Source organism: Aethalodelphis obliquidens, unplaced genomic scaffold (assembly GCF_003676395.1).
Source record: "Aethalodelphis obliquidens isolate GAN/ISIS:26980383/991018 unplaced genomic scaffold, ASM367639v1 scaffold3, whole genome shotgun sequence".
Lineage (NCBI taxonomy): Eukaryota > Metazoa > Chordata > Mammalia > Artiodactyla > Delphinidae > Aethalodelphis > Aethalodelphis obliquidens.
In genome coordinates this window covers 59,800,971-59,815,129 of record NW_020837947.1, presented here as the reverse complement: position 1 = coordinate 59,815,129, position 14,159 = coordinate 59,800,971, and the positions used below count along the sequence as shown (strand labels likewise).

Genomic DNA, 14,159 nt, shown 5'->3' with positions numbered 1-14,159 from the left:
AGATAAATAGCACAGGTTTTTGCATTGTTCCCCTTTGTCTATAGGAAGTATTTTTTAAAAAATTTCTTTTATAATTAATTTATTTTTATTATTTATTTCTTTATTTTTAGCTACATTGGGTCTTCGTTGCTGTGCGTGGGCTTTCTCTAGTTGCGGTGCTCAGGCTTCTCACTGTGGTGGCTTCTCTTGTTGCGGAGCATGGGCTCTAGGAGCGTGGGCTTCAGTAGTTGTGGCATGCGGGCTCAGTAGTTGTGACTCACGGGCTCTAGAGCACAGTCTCAGTAGTTGTGGCACACGGGCTTAGTTGCTCTGCGGCATGTGGGATCTTCCTGGATGAGGGCTCGAAACTGTGTCCCCTGCATTGGCAGGTGAACCACTGGACCACCAGGGAAGTCCCGACAGGAAGTATTGCAAGTCAGTTCCAGTAAGTGGCACAGATATTACTTATGCTTCAAGAACAGAAGCTAAAAAGAGCCGGGCCAGCTGGTGGCTGAATGCACTTATCTTCTTTGTGTGTGTTCTTGTTGATGAGAAATGCCCACATGCCACCTCCTCTGGCTACGCAAGGAAATCAGGTAATTGAAGTAGTGATGGATGGTGCACTGAAGTTTAAACGTTTTAGGAGGACCTGTCTTATTAACACTTTAAAACAAGTGAGCATAATATCATTAATTTGATTAATTCATTTGCTCTTAATATAGCTTTTAATTTGTAATTCTAGGTGAATTACAATGTAATTTGGCATTAATTATACTAAATTGACTATAGGTCAGCCAATCACAATGGAAAATTACTCACAGCTGAAAGTAAAACTAGACTTCTCCATCCAGAAAGGACGACGCTTGGTTAAGAGACAGATAGACTTTAGGCGTCCCTCTGTTTGGCTGTGAGAATGACATTGAACCTGCCGAGGGCTGTAAGTGATTTCTTATTCTGCCCACTGCTGGGACTGTATACTCTGGAGTGAAGCCCAATAGAAAGAGTAAATAAGAGTAAACAAAGGGGTTGATTTGTCAGGTTGCCAGGTCCCCTGAAGAATCTTTCTGCTCTTTTCATCTCTTGTACAATTTAGGCCGTGTAGAGGGGCTATGTAGTGCTTTCGAATGATGAATTCCACACCTCTTGGATTCGAGAGGTTAGAACAGGTACTGACCCAGGTCGGCCTGCTTTTCATCCTCCTGTTCTGTGAACAGGAGATCTTTTAAATCCCGTGTGCTGTCAGTATCCCAGAGCCACTCCTGTTTGACCAATATACAAACTACCTTCCGGGCAGAAGGAAGTTGTGCCTTAAAAGCCAGTGCTACTCTGGGAGAAGAACGAAGCCCTCAGGAGATGACAGAGCCCGGTCATCGATAAAGCTTGCTGGGGGCGCCTATGTGCACATGAGAAGTAAGGTGACTACTGAAGGATGGGGTGCTTAAGGAATTGGTGGGAGAACAAGGATGGATTTGGAAAATACTTGTGTTTTAGCCATGTGCCAGATATCTTCCTTTGAGAATTGTCTCCTATAAAAACAGTCAAAATGAAAACTTTGAAATGCTACAGAAAGTCATATGACAGATTTAGTAATATCCTGCTTGAGGTATATTTACATGTAAGTAGAACTATGGGAATTTTGTGCATTCTCAATACTTTTGCTGTGAGCAATTAACCCATAAAATGAGGTCTAGCTATGAGGGGACAAATTTTGCTAAATATTGCATGGAAAATTCCAGGCTGTTTTTTTGTTTGTTTGTTTGTTTTTTGCGGTACGCGGGCCTCTCACTGTTGTGGACTCTCCTGTGCGGAGCACAGGCTCCGGACATGCAGGCTCAGCGGCCATGGCTCACAGGCCTAGCCGCTCCGTGGCATGTGGGATCTTCCTGGACCGGGGCACGAACCCGTGTCCCCTGCATCGGCAGGCGGACTCTCAACTACCTGCGCCACCAGGGAAGCCCCCGGCTGTTTTTAATAATTCTTTTTACTTTGTTAATTATGTACCCTTATCGTATTGTTCCAGCTCACATTCTAGCAAATAAAATGGCCTAAGTTTTATGTAAAAATTTTGAGTAGAGAGGTTAAAAACTACCCTTTCCCCTGTCTCTTACACATATACAGGTGGGGTTCACACCATACACACGCTTGCAGGTAGACACACACACACGCACACCACAGGTTGCATGCATATTAATTTTTGCAGCTAAAAAACTTTCCTTCGTTTTGCAATACTGACCTGAATCATAATCACTCTCATTATTGGCTGGTTGATCCTAAGATTAAGGAAGAAAATAGAAGTTAGGAACTTATTTTTGCTACTCCAAGTGTATATTTCATTCATCATAAATTTTTAAAGATATTAATGTCTATAGTCTGGATTGTTGCTATATGAATGAAGCTGTATATTGTCTCAATTTTCTCCAAATCCCTTTTATGCCAAATTTAGCCTGGCCTATCACAGAAAGTTTTATTCCTTTTCCCCAAATATTCTTCTTGATATCAGCATAGGGTTGGTGGGTTCCAGTCTTTCCTACCCCTGTGGTTCCCAGTATAGCTTCATGTTCTTAACTCAAAACCACCCTTATGTGATCCATACCCTCTGATGGATGAGCTCTTTGAGGTCTTAATGTGGTGTTCTTCGAGAACTGTAAGGATTTGGGGCAGAGGAACTAGTACTGAAGTAAGCAGAGCAGAGGGGTTGAGAGAAAACATTTACAGGGTATTTCTGCCCTCGGTTTTCTCTTCTCATCATTTAGAATGCCAGCAGAATGAATGGGTCTGTTAATCGAACAGCACTGAGAGGTTAGGTCATTGGAAGCCTTTTCAGTCATTTTGTGCTTTTCAAGAGTGAATTTGTTAGAATTATGCTGAATACCCACTTAAAGCCTCAGCTGATAACTCTACCTGTGTTTTATAACTCTGCACTGTCAGAACTCATAATAAGTCAAACATTCTTTCAGTGGTACTCATAAGGGAGGGAAAAAAAAAAGCCCCACAAATTTAAGAGTAATTTCAGATTGTAAATGAAAAGGAGAGGCACGACTGTGCATTTGCACCAATCATGCCTTCCTTTCATCTGCTCTGATTAGGCCTGGTGCGGTTTCATCAGACCCCTCCATCACCGAGCTGTCACTCCAGCCGTCTGTTGATTGAAAACAATCAAGGCTCTGATGGCACAATTATTCTGACCCTTTAACTAGAGGCTGCTGTGATAATGAAAGGTTGATTATGATAGTTTGTGCCTCTTTCAGTTTGCCAAGAAGGTTAATTTGGGCATCAGACGGATGTTTAATGGGCGCTTGCTGGCTACACTGAGGTAAATGAGAACGTGCAGTCTTGGATATTGCATGGATATAGTTTGGCTGTCAATCATTGTCTTTGGAGTTTGTGCCTCACACTCTGGAAATCACATTTTATTTTTTCCTTGGGATTTAATTTATTCTGTGCCCTGAGGAAGTTCTTTCACTCGGTGACCTTCACAGCAGCTTTCTCTGCCTTTTTTTTTTCTTTTTTCAAATGGAGCTCAAAGGCACAACACATCTATAAGAGCATTTTTCTTTCATTTTCACTTAAAAATGGAAACTTTAAAAGTCCATCCTTATCACTGCCTTCCAATAGAGCAAATGTTTCCATCCCGGTTGTGCAGTGGGGAAGTATAAACGACAGGGATACTTTGTCCAGTTTGCTAATGCAGCAGCTCCCTCAGTTGTTCTGCCCTGTTTCTTACACCAACCAGCAAAGCTAGTAAATTCAGAATGGGCGCATATATGGAACTGAAGGCTCCATTCTCCTTATGTTTCTCTCAGCAGCATGTCTCAGAATAGTTTGATGAATTCTTGTTTCCAAGGGCAACATCTGACTCCTTTTCCCTTCTTGGGAAGCATGGGGGAGGGGTTGAGCCAGGGAGACAGATATTTGTCTGCAGGAGTACGAAGGTTATTAAAAGTTGCAAATTTCAATTTGTATAATCCCAGCGCCTAATCTTGTTGCCTTTTGAAGCGTAGGGTAAAAAAGATGCAGGCACCTAATAGTCTTTACAATGTGTAGCTCATTACAATCTTCTTTTATGCATACCTTTTAAAAAGAAAAATAAAGGAAACCTTTAGTTCTGTCTCCAAGCTGTGCATAGTGGTCTCCTAGATTAGGCACCTAAGAGCCAGAATCATTGTTCTGCTTTTTCATTTGTGTTGTCTTCAGGTTTTTTTCCCCCAGTGAACATTCAGCAGCATATTTCTATCTAGCCTTGGACGTTTTTTCTCACATGTCAATTGTAAAACAATTAAGTCTATAGATGTTAAAGTGACAGTATCATAATGATTATAATTTTATTTCAAGTGTTCTATTTTCACACTATTTCTTGCTTTAAAAAAAAAGCTATTCGTTTTTGAATGGTAAAGAGAGTCATTAAGCGATAATTCAGTCTCACGTGAAGAGGCTCAAAAAATGAATTGTCATTGAATCCAGTTACTGTTTTTTTGTTTTTTTCCTGCAGTACGCGGGCCTCTCACTGTTGTGGCCTCTCTCGTTGCGGAGCACAGGCTCCAGACACGCAGGCTCAGTGGCCATGGCTCACAGGCCCAGCCGCTCCGTGGCATGTGGGATCTTCCCGAACCGGGGCACGGACCCGTGTCCCCTGCATCGGCAGGCGGACTCTCAACCACTACGCCACCAGGGAAGCCCCCAGTTACTATTTTAATGCAGCCCTTATTTAAGCAACAGTGCTGTTTAAAATATTTTAAAAGATATGAGAGTAGGATTGTGCATATATATATATATATATATATATATAGTCTCACCAGATTCTTCACTGCACTAGACCACAAATGGTTATTTTTGTTTAGCTTTCTGGATAGCATGCATAAAATCACTCTCAGGGGTGCTTAGTAAAATTACTGATTAGTTATGTCTTGTTTTTATTCCAGCAATGGGGAGTAAAAAGTTAAATGGGGAGAAATGTATCAGTCAATCAAGAGAGAGTTTTTTGGTATTTAAAAAATAGTGTGACTTGTCACAGTGGTATCTATATTTTATTTTTAGATTCACTATGTTTACAAATTAATGAGACTTACGCAAAGAATTTCTTCTTGAAGTATAATTCATTCTTTCAAACTGTTTTTGGTCCAAGCCTGACTGGGTTTCTGCCTTCCCCCAACCTGTTGAACCCTTTACCTGTTGTGGAAAACTGATATCCCAAAACCAAGGACTTTCCCTATGTCCTCATAAGCTCTCCACCACATTCCCAGAACTGTGCTCTCACGCTGACTCCGTTCACTGAAACTGCATCCCCTCAGCAGTGATGTCCCCCTTCAGAGGGTCCTCAGAGTGTCTCACACCTCATCTCCCGGCCTGGGCTGGCATTTCCTCTGTTCGCGGGGCTGGCAGTCATTGGACCCAGTTTCTCTTTCCTCTTCAACCCTTCTGTCTCTGCCTTCAAGGTTCCAACACATTGTTCCTCCTAACCTTATGAAGATGTCTTGGATCTGTGATTTCTCATAATTCCCACACATTTCCTTCTGGGTGGCTGGCCCTGGGACTGAGATACACACCTCCTCACCAGGCAACCTTTGGAACGGCTACTACCTTCTAGTACTCCTTCCCTCACCCATTGCAGCCCCTTCCCCGCTCACAGGTCTTCTGAGATTGTCAAGCCACTGGTTCTCCTGCACTGGGCCCGTCTGCCCACATACCCATTTTCTGTACATGACTATTATAAATTGGCTCTGTAAGCCACTTCCCCCACTCAAAAATGTGTCATCATTGTGCTAAAAAAAAATGTATCTTCTTTGACAGAAGTATCACTTGTATATTATACTCAAAGGTGCTTCAAGGTGTGAATAGAGGATTCAGCGTTACCCACTTACTTATACAGTGATAAAATGAAGTTGGAGAATGCAGTGTGAAGTATTCTTTTCAGGCATCAGTAGGCAGGGTGAAATTCACATAGTGAAGGAGGTCAGTGGTTGGCATGGCATTTATGTGTGTTCTTTGCAACTCACCGAGGGTGTAGGCCCTGGCACCGCAGCCCACCAGCTCCATCCCCTTGATAGTAGAGTCTGGCCTCTGACCGTGTTTAGTCATGGGCATCAGGTACTGGGTTCCCCACTCCAATTACTGTACTCTGTAGCCCTAAATTAACGTTTAAACTGACCTTTGAGGATTCTTTTCTTTTTACTCGGAGGCTGCCAACATTAACCCTTAAACGCAGCATAGGTACTTCCTGAACATCTAAATTCATCACAGTACCACTTGTTTGAGGGATTTGACTATCTCTGTATCTGTGAGCTGGGGCAGCTGCTTGAGCCTGTGAGCTCCTTTTGGTCATTAAAGGTTTCATTTCAGGTGGGGAGTGTATGTGCCAGTGAACCTGTAATTGGTTCATTATTATTAAATCAGTTTATAAAGAAATATTCAAAGGCTTGATGCCCCCAGGATGCTCCAGGGCATGTTTACAAATTAAACAGCTTTTAAAAAAACTATAAAGTTTAAAAATGTACCAGCAACATTTAAAACACCCATGAGGGAAATGGCAACATAAAAAGATGGTTTTTGCTTGTGTCTGAAAATCTGCCTACAATAGACTGAACCTTCCAAAATTGTAGGATTTTTCTTCCCCTAATTTCATACTCCCTGGGTATATTTTACAGGGATATGTTAAGACACTTGAGGTTAAGAGTAAGGCTTGAGATGTATGGTGTTAACAGAGCTTGAAAGTGAATGGCAAGAAGACTGTATATATGTGTACCAATGAGGATCTTCTTTCTCACCAAGTAAGTTCCTGGCAGATATTGGGCACTCAATAAGAAATTGAGGGGTGGATGAATGAAAAAACTAAAAGAAAAGATTCGTGATTGTATCATTTACCCCAGAGCAACAAAACAGGAAGAAAGTAATCAACTCAATCAATTGTTATTTTAGTTTTTTCAAGCCAGATAGCTTAGTTTATACATATTTTTCCTTGCCACTAAGTTAACTGAGTTGAGATTTGAGGGAACTGATGGACATGAATTCGAATATTTTTAATGGGACACTCAAGCCAAGTAAAGAAAGTGAATGTATACTGAGTGTTATACAGAGACAAGTAGGTTTATGTCTGTGTCTCTCTTTTCATTCATTCATGTTTCTCTGACTGGGGTTTAACAAGGCCACACACCTTTAATAACTGGGTTAGAATTACTGAATTCATTGGTGTGGAAATAGGCTTATCATAAGGGCTAGTTTTTAATCTGCAACAGATTATCTGCCATGCTTTTATTATCAGTTTATAGCATGTGAAGTGTTTAATACTGTGTAGCAAATTCCTTATCAACTACAGAGATCTCTCAAAATTTGTGTCAATATTGTGCAATATTGTGTTGTATAAGAATTGTCTGTGCTGGCTTTATCATGAATTCAGAAGGATAGTTGAGTTGAGGATTAGCTCCATCTCTTGGTGGTGCATTGCATCATATTAATTCTGTTTATTGTCTAAATGTCATAGTTTATTAAGCACTTTCACATGTTATCTCATTCAATCCTGTGTTGACCCTATGATGTAAACAACATCATCTTTGTTTTACAGGTGATGAAACTGAGCCTCAGTATATTTGTGTTTTTCATAAATGCTCAAATGTGTTAAGTTTCAGAAACAGGTCTTTTGACATCAAATCTTGTCTCCTTTTCATTGTGTCATATGCACATCTATGGGCATGTACCAATTAGCGGTAGAAAAAAGCATCAGGATTTCCCTGTCCTTTCAGTTGACTTCACCCTGATAATGCATCCTCAATGCATGCAGTAGCTGGAAAATAACGTGACATGGTGTGACCCAGCTAGGGTCACTTCTACTCCCTGTTGCCAATGGGATACAGCAGGGTTTTCTTCTATTGACCAAATTGGTTTTCTCTGATTTTCCAGTGTTGTTCTGACAATATAAGCTTAATATTTCACTGACCACATTACCTTTTATACCCAGAAAGTCGTCACAAATAAATATGCATCACTAATATCTTACTTAGAACTCTCACCCGTCAGTCTAGCCTCAAATGATACTCTGATGCTATCAATGATTAGATGAATGAGTATTATCTTTTGGTTCAGAGACCACTGAAGGCAAGTATAGGAAGCTATTTCTAATTGTTCCTGTATTTTGCTCAAGTGTGAGGAGACCAGGAATAGGTTCCATTTTCCCTGCAGCATCTTTGGCATAGGTGACGTTAATTGTTTTTCTTGTCCTGTCGGACATTCTTCCTATATAAAAAGCTTTGTATACTCCAGATATGGGGGTGGTGTATTTAAAGAGTGTCTTGAGGTAAAATTTCATGTGAATAGTTTACTAAATATTTTCATTTCTAAATAAAACCACATTCTGGGATTTTAAATAAATAGTACCTTGAAGCAATCACTTACAAACTTGAAATGTGTGTTTTTTGGCTGAGATTATTTTATTTTTATGTGAGCCTGTGTACACATGCACTTTCACATGCCACACACGTGTGTGTGTATTTCTGTTGAGTTCAGAATTACAGACAAAAAAACCATCACTTTGTTTTTCTGAAAAGAGATTTATAAAAACTATTTGTGCTATAGAAATCTGTGACTTGGATACTAGACACAGTGATTAATTTTTTTTAAAATTTATTTATTTATTTTTGGCTGTGTTGGGTCTTCGTTTCTGTGCGAGGGCTTTCTCTAGTTGTGGCGAGCGGGGGCCACTCTTCATGGTGGTGCGCGGGCCTCTCACTATCGTGGCCTCTCGTTGCGGAGCACAGGCTCTAGACGCGCAGGCTCAGTAGCTGTGGCTCACGGGCCCAGTTGCTCCGCGACATGTGGGATCTTCCCAGACCAGGGCTCGTACCCGTGTCCCCTGCACTGGCAGAAAGATTCTCAACCACTGCACCACTAGGGAAGCCCCACAGTGATTAATTTTTATTGTCTCTCCCACCTGTAGGAATGTTGGAGGATTCTACTTTATGGTTTTTTTTTTTAAGTTTTCAAACTTTTAATTTAAAAATTTTATTATTATTATTTTTAGGTATAGTTGATTTACAATGTTGTATTGGTTTCAGGCAAAAGTGATTCAGCAAAGTGATTCAGTTATACATATATACATATATATATATTCTTTTTCAGATTCTTTTTCCTTACATGTTATTACAAAATATTGAGTATAGTTCCCTATGCTATACAGTAGGTCCTTGTTGGTTATCTATTTTATATATAGTAGTGTGTATATGAGGATTCTACTTTAAAATATTTCTTTTTGGTGGATCTGTAAGTGACATACATACTAGAGATAAAAGAGACTCTCTCATCAATTCACTTGTTTTACAGATGAGAAGCCAAATGACTGGTCCAGTGTCGGCTACATACTCTTGCTGTTCTTTGTATTGACTTTTCAAAGATCAGCTCAAATTGGGGGCCAATTCTCGAGGTGGAAAAGGCATCACAGTATACTAACCTCATCTCTTTTCCTATCTTTGTTTTCTCTTCATCTTGACACACAGTTTACCTTTTAAAAAATCGCCTTGTGTTATAAGACTGAACCAACTCAGGTCGCTTGTATTTGTCCTCACAAATACCAGGAACTTAAATGTGGCATGCCTCAGAACAGGTTTCCTTGTGATTCCTCCATTCCTATGTGTTTATCGCTGTCTACGGGAAAGAGACATCCTTGGTTGCAAGGGCTCCTGCTTTTGATGCTTGGCAGTATGTACTTTTATGAAAAAAGAAATGTATTAAAGATGGTTATCAGCACTTTTTTGTTCTTTCAATTTTCTATTTAAAAATAATTTCAAACTTATAGAAAAGTTGCAAGAATAAGAATAGTAAAGAACACCCATATGATTTGCTCATTTCTTAAGTAAATTACTTCGTTTGCTTTATCATACGTTCTGTCTCTGTCTCACTATCTAGATATCTATCTATAAATATCTGTAGATATATGTAATAGGAGAATAGATAGATATCTAAACAGAGAGAGAGAGAGAGAGAGAGAGCGCACGCACACATGTGTGCTTTTTTTTTCCTGAGCCATTTGAAGGTAAGTTGTATACATCATGGGTTTTTTTTAAACCCTTGAAAAAACCCCTCATAACTGTTCTTTTCCACGGAAATCTTTAGTAAAAGGTAAAAGATTTATACAATCTGAAGAGAAACCAAAGTATTATCAAAGCACAAATTTTTTGCTAAAGGTGAAAATAAGAGCATTTGTCAGTCTTCCAGCTTCATAAAATTTTAAATGAACAATGAAAGAATATGTGTTATTATCATATCTACTAAGCTGAATATTCTTTTTAAAATCTGTCAGTTTTTTTTTTCTGACAGTATATGAACCTGGGACCACATCAGATTTGATTCTATTGAAATATATTTCTTAGAGGAAAAAATAGCCTTTGTGTCTTTTATAAGTTTGTAGTCAGCTATAATGGTTAATGTACAACCTCCCTTGAAAAATCTGTTTTACAAGCAAAATGTTGACACAGTTTTAATTACAGCACTCAAGTGAGCACTGTTATAATTTTTAATATTCCTCCATTGTACCGTTTTCACTGTTCTGGTAGAGCGACATACCCCTGATCTTATGTTCCTAGTTTCTGGTGTCTTTAGATAGGAATGTTGCCTTTTTGAACAGAAATCTTTCATTTGGTCTCAAAGAAGAGAACAGGGCTATAAAATTTTGTGCACTTATTTATTAATATGAACTTTCCTCTCTATGTCAGTCATTATTCTGGTTTAATATGTCACTATTTAGAGCTTTAACATGACTCATGTTAAAGAAATGAGATTCTATGTATCAGTAGTTTAACATGGCAAGTCTCAACACCTGTTCACATACAGGAGGGAAACTTTCCACATTTATCATCTAAAGAAACTTTATAATATTAAAAGGGTATCTTGCTAAAGTTTTATGTTTACGTTTATTTGAATTTAAGGCATTATAAAATAATACACGAGATAGTGTACTTGAATGCAATATATAATAGTCAGTGCAACTTCCCTTTGAGGACATGGATTAGAAGATGGTGAGCATCCTTGATCCTCTGTTTGGAAAGGAAAAATTCTGTCTGTGCATTGTATTCATTCTATTAACGCTTTCGCTCATGGCTCCCCACTCTTTGTTGCCCAAGTGCTCTTTAACATCCCAGGCTCTTTGGTGGAGCTTCAGGAATGCCAGGTGGTTGCATATTTGTTCCTGTGCCCTTCCTTTGTTCCTTTCTGAATTTGCAGAACCGTGGAATTTGTGCTGCCTTTTGGGCACTGAGGGGAGACTGGTGCCCTGGCTTATCTTAGTGGGATGACAGGACTGGCAAGGATATAGACACTTGTGCCTTCACAGCATGGGCTCCTGCAAAAGGCGGGGCTCAGTTTGCCCCTTCAGCAAAGCTGTCTGCAACCAGGTTTTAAAATAGGAGAATAATTATAGCTGCCCCGGGCCAAGGGGGCAGAATCAGACTGGGGGCAAAAATACCGGTTCTTGCTCATTCAGCTCTGGCTGAGGAATTCTGTGATGAGAATATCCTCTTCAGTGAAAAAGAATTCTTGTGAACCAAGAGAAAGAAATAGTTACTGCTTTTCAACAGTGTTGTAAGAGCTTTATCTTTTGTCAGCGTTAGTTAAGGACATTTGATCACTCATCTGATGAGAACTGCTTTTGTAAAGGGCATTTTTAATATATGGTTGCAAGATATAAAGGCAGTTTTATGGAAGAGTGCATTAATGTGTATTCTTGGATTTGAGATGACTTCATAATTCATATATTTTCCAGGAAATATGTGAGTGTAAAATTTCTTATTGTTTTGGCATTGCTTCGGGGTCACGTTGGGTAGTACACAGACGTATGCACATACATAAGCAGAGGTAGATTTTAAAGCAGTAGTTTCTATCTGGGTGTGTTTGAGCAAGAACAGTAGAGGAATTTGGATCATAACTTGAGGGCTTATAATGTTAGTAATGTAACATTCGTTCATATAATTGACATATTTCTGAAATACATATGAGCAGATTATATATTTTAATGGAATTAGAGAAAATTTTGCATAATTTAAAATTATATACTTTTATATTTAGTATTATGTATTATATATTCTATTCACAGAATAGCAATCAGTGGAGATACACTGAGAACACTAAAAGGAAGAGATTATTTTCCATATATATTTTTAATTTTTATTTATTTATTATTTATTTTATTTTTGGCTGTGTTGGGCCTTCGTTTCTGTGCGAGGGCTTTCTCTAGTTGCAGCGAGCAGGGGCCACTCTTCATCGCGGTCCATATATTTTTGAGCCAGGTTTAGTTAACAAGGAATAACCTAGAGTTAAAATACATATTCCAATAAAAAGTGAAACAATAATTCAATACTCAAAGGAAGCCCTTTCCCCTAAAGACTTATTCTTTACTTACAAACTCTTTAATCCATACAATTAAATGCATGGTTTTTCTGTAAAAGTAATCCATAAATGAGACTCATTGAAAAATATTGTCACCTATCTAGAAGCAAAGTATACGTTTTAAAAAATCAGACTTTAGTTTTCTAATTTAGAAAATGGACAATATGGACATTAAGTTTGGTTTTGAGTGCATTTGGTTTTGAGTGCTTGGATTCTACCTTAAAATAATTATTGATGGAAAAATATATGATATAATAATGATATGATATAATAGAAGAACACATTATATAACTTAAAAACTGGATTTCTGGTTCCAGCTTTTCCATTAATCAGCTGCATGACTTGCAGTAAGTCAAATAGCTTGTCTGGATTTTATTTCTATTAGTAAAATTGGGAAGCTTGAACCAAAAGTACTCTAAAGTTTCTTCTTGCCCTAATACTTTATATTTGAGGGATTAACAGATTACTATGTTCATTGAATTGCCAAGAATGTCAAATAGAGGTGACCAGCATCAGTTATGGAGGGAGTAAAACAAGGGCCTTATATAAGTAAGTCATGCTGCCGTGGGGAGTTTTGTGAGCATGCTGCCGTGGGGAGTTTTGTGAGCTTATAAGGGCTTTATAGGAAAGCCACAAAGATGAGATAATAAAATAGGAAATTGAAGACTGTGATAGATAGATAAATAAATATATTAAGGAACTGATGTTGTTGGTTCAAGAGAAATATGACAAATAGCCTAAGAATAGTTAAAGGATTTTCCATTCTGCAACAATTGTGTTTAGCCTACTACGTGCCAGACACTGTTCTTATCAAGAATCTGAGGATGAGATGAGTTGATGTTGGAATAAGCTGTAGCCAATGCTCCTTTTAGGAAGGCACAATTCTCCATCAGGGTAAGACGTACTAGACTCGGTTAGGTAGGGTGCTTAGGAGATCTCCTATAGTCTTTGGAGATGACAGTCCCTGTGTTTCAGATGGTTTAGGAAACATCTTGCCTAATTGCCCTGTTTCCTAAGTACTCTTTGATCTGCCCTCCCAAACTGAATCCTTGATTTCTTTTCCACTGTTGCTGGCTTTGTTACCTAAAGAGTCTGAGATAAAACTTTCACTATAGGGCTTCCCTGGTGGCGCAGTAGTTGAGAGTCCGCCTGCTGATGCAGGGGACGCGGGTTCGTGCCCCGGTCCGGGAAGATCCCACATGCTGCGGAGCGGCTGGGCCCGTGAGCCGTGGCCGCTGAGCCTGCGCGTCCAGAGCCTGTGCTCCGCAACGGGAGAGGCCACAGCAGTGAGAGGCCCACGTACCGCAAAAAAAACCCCAAAAAACATTCACTATATGCTCCATTCCACCCCCACACTCAATTAAAATATTCTAGAGTTTAGGGTGATGGGGATGTCAGTGTGCCAGAATAAGTAAGATAGAATAGGATATTAGCCTTCCCTGGGTTATGCTTTCTAAGTGTAGTATCATTAAAAGCCAAAAGTTCCCAGAACAAACATTTTCAAACATTAAGCCCCCAAAAAGCTAGCTGTGGTCTTTGTGTTCCATGATGCCCTGATGATGAATCAGTCTTCTGTTTATTGTAGTTTCCAAACCTCTTAAAATGGGCTCCAGGGTTGCCTCTACCACCTTGCCCTTAATTCAGCATGGCAATGAATAGTGCTCCGGAGAGGTTCATGGTGTAGAAGTGTTTTTGAGGTAGCCCATTGTTTTGGATTTTCTGTGACATTTCTTCCATTATTTGGATAAGTAAGAGTTATCCATGATTTCAGTGATTTTTCTCTCTTATATTTTCACCAGAGTAAAAACTGAGTACAG

The 14,159-nt window shown here is 39.3% G+C and overlaps 1 protein-coding gene and 1 pseudogene across 1 annotated transcript in view; one reads left to right on the top strand and one right to left on the bottom strand.

Moving 5' to 3' along the window:
• KLHL32 (kelch like family member 32) overlaps window positions 1-14,159 on the top strand; it is a 268,165-nt gene that overhangs the window by 195,425 nt on the left and 58,581 nt on the right. The window lies entirely within an intron of this gene.
• Window positions 10,011-10,118, bottom strand: LOC113613250 (uncharacterized; annotated as a pseudogene).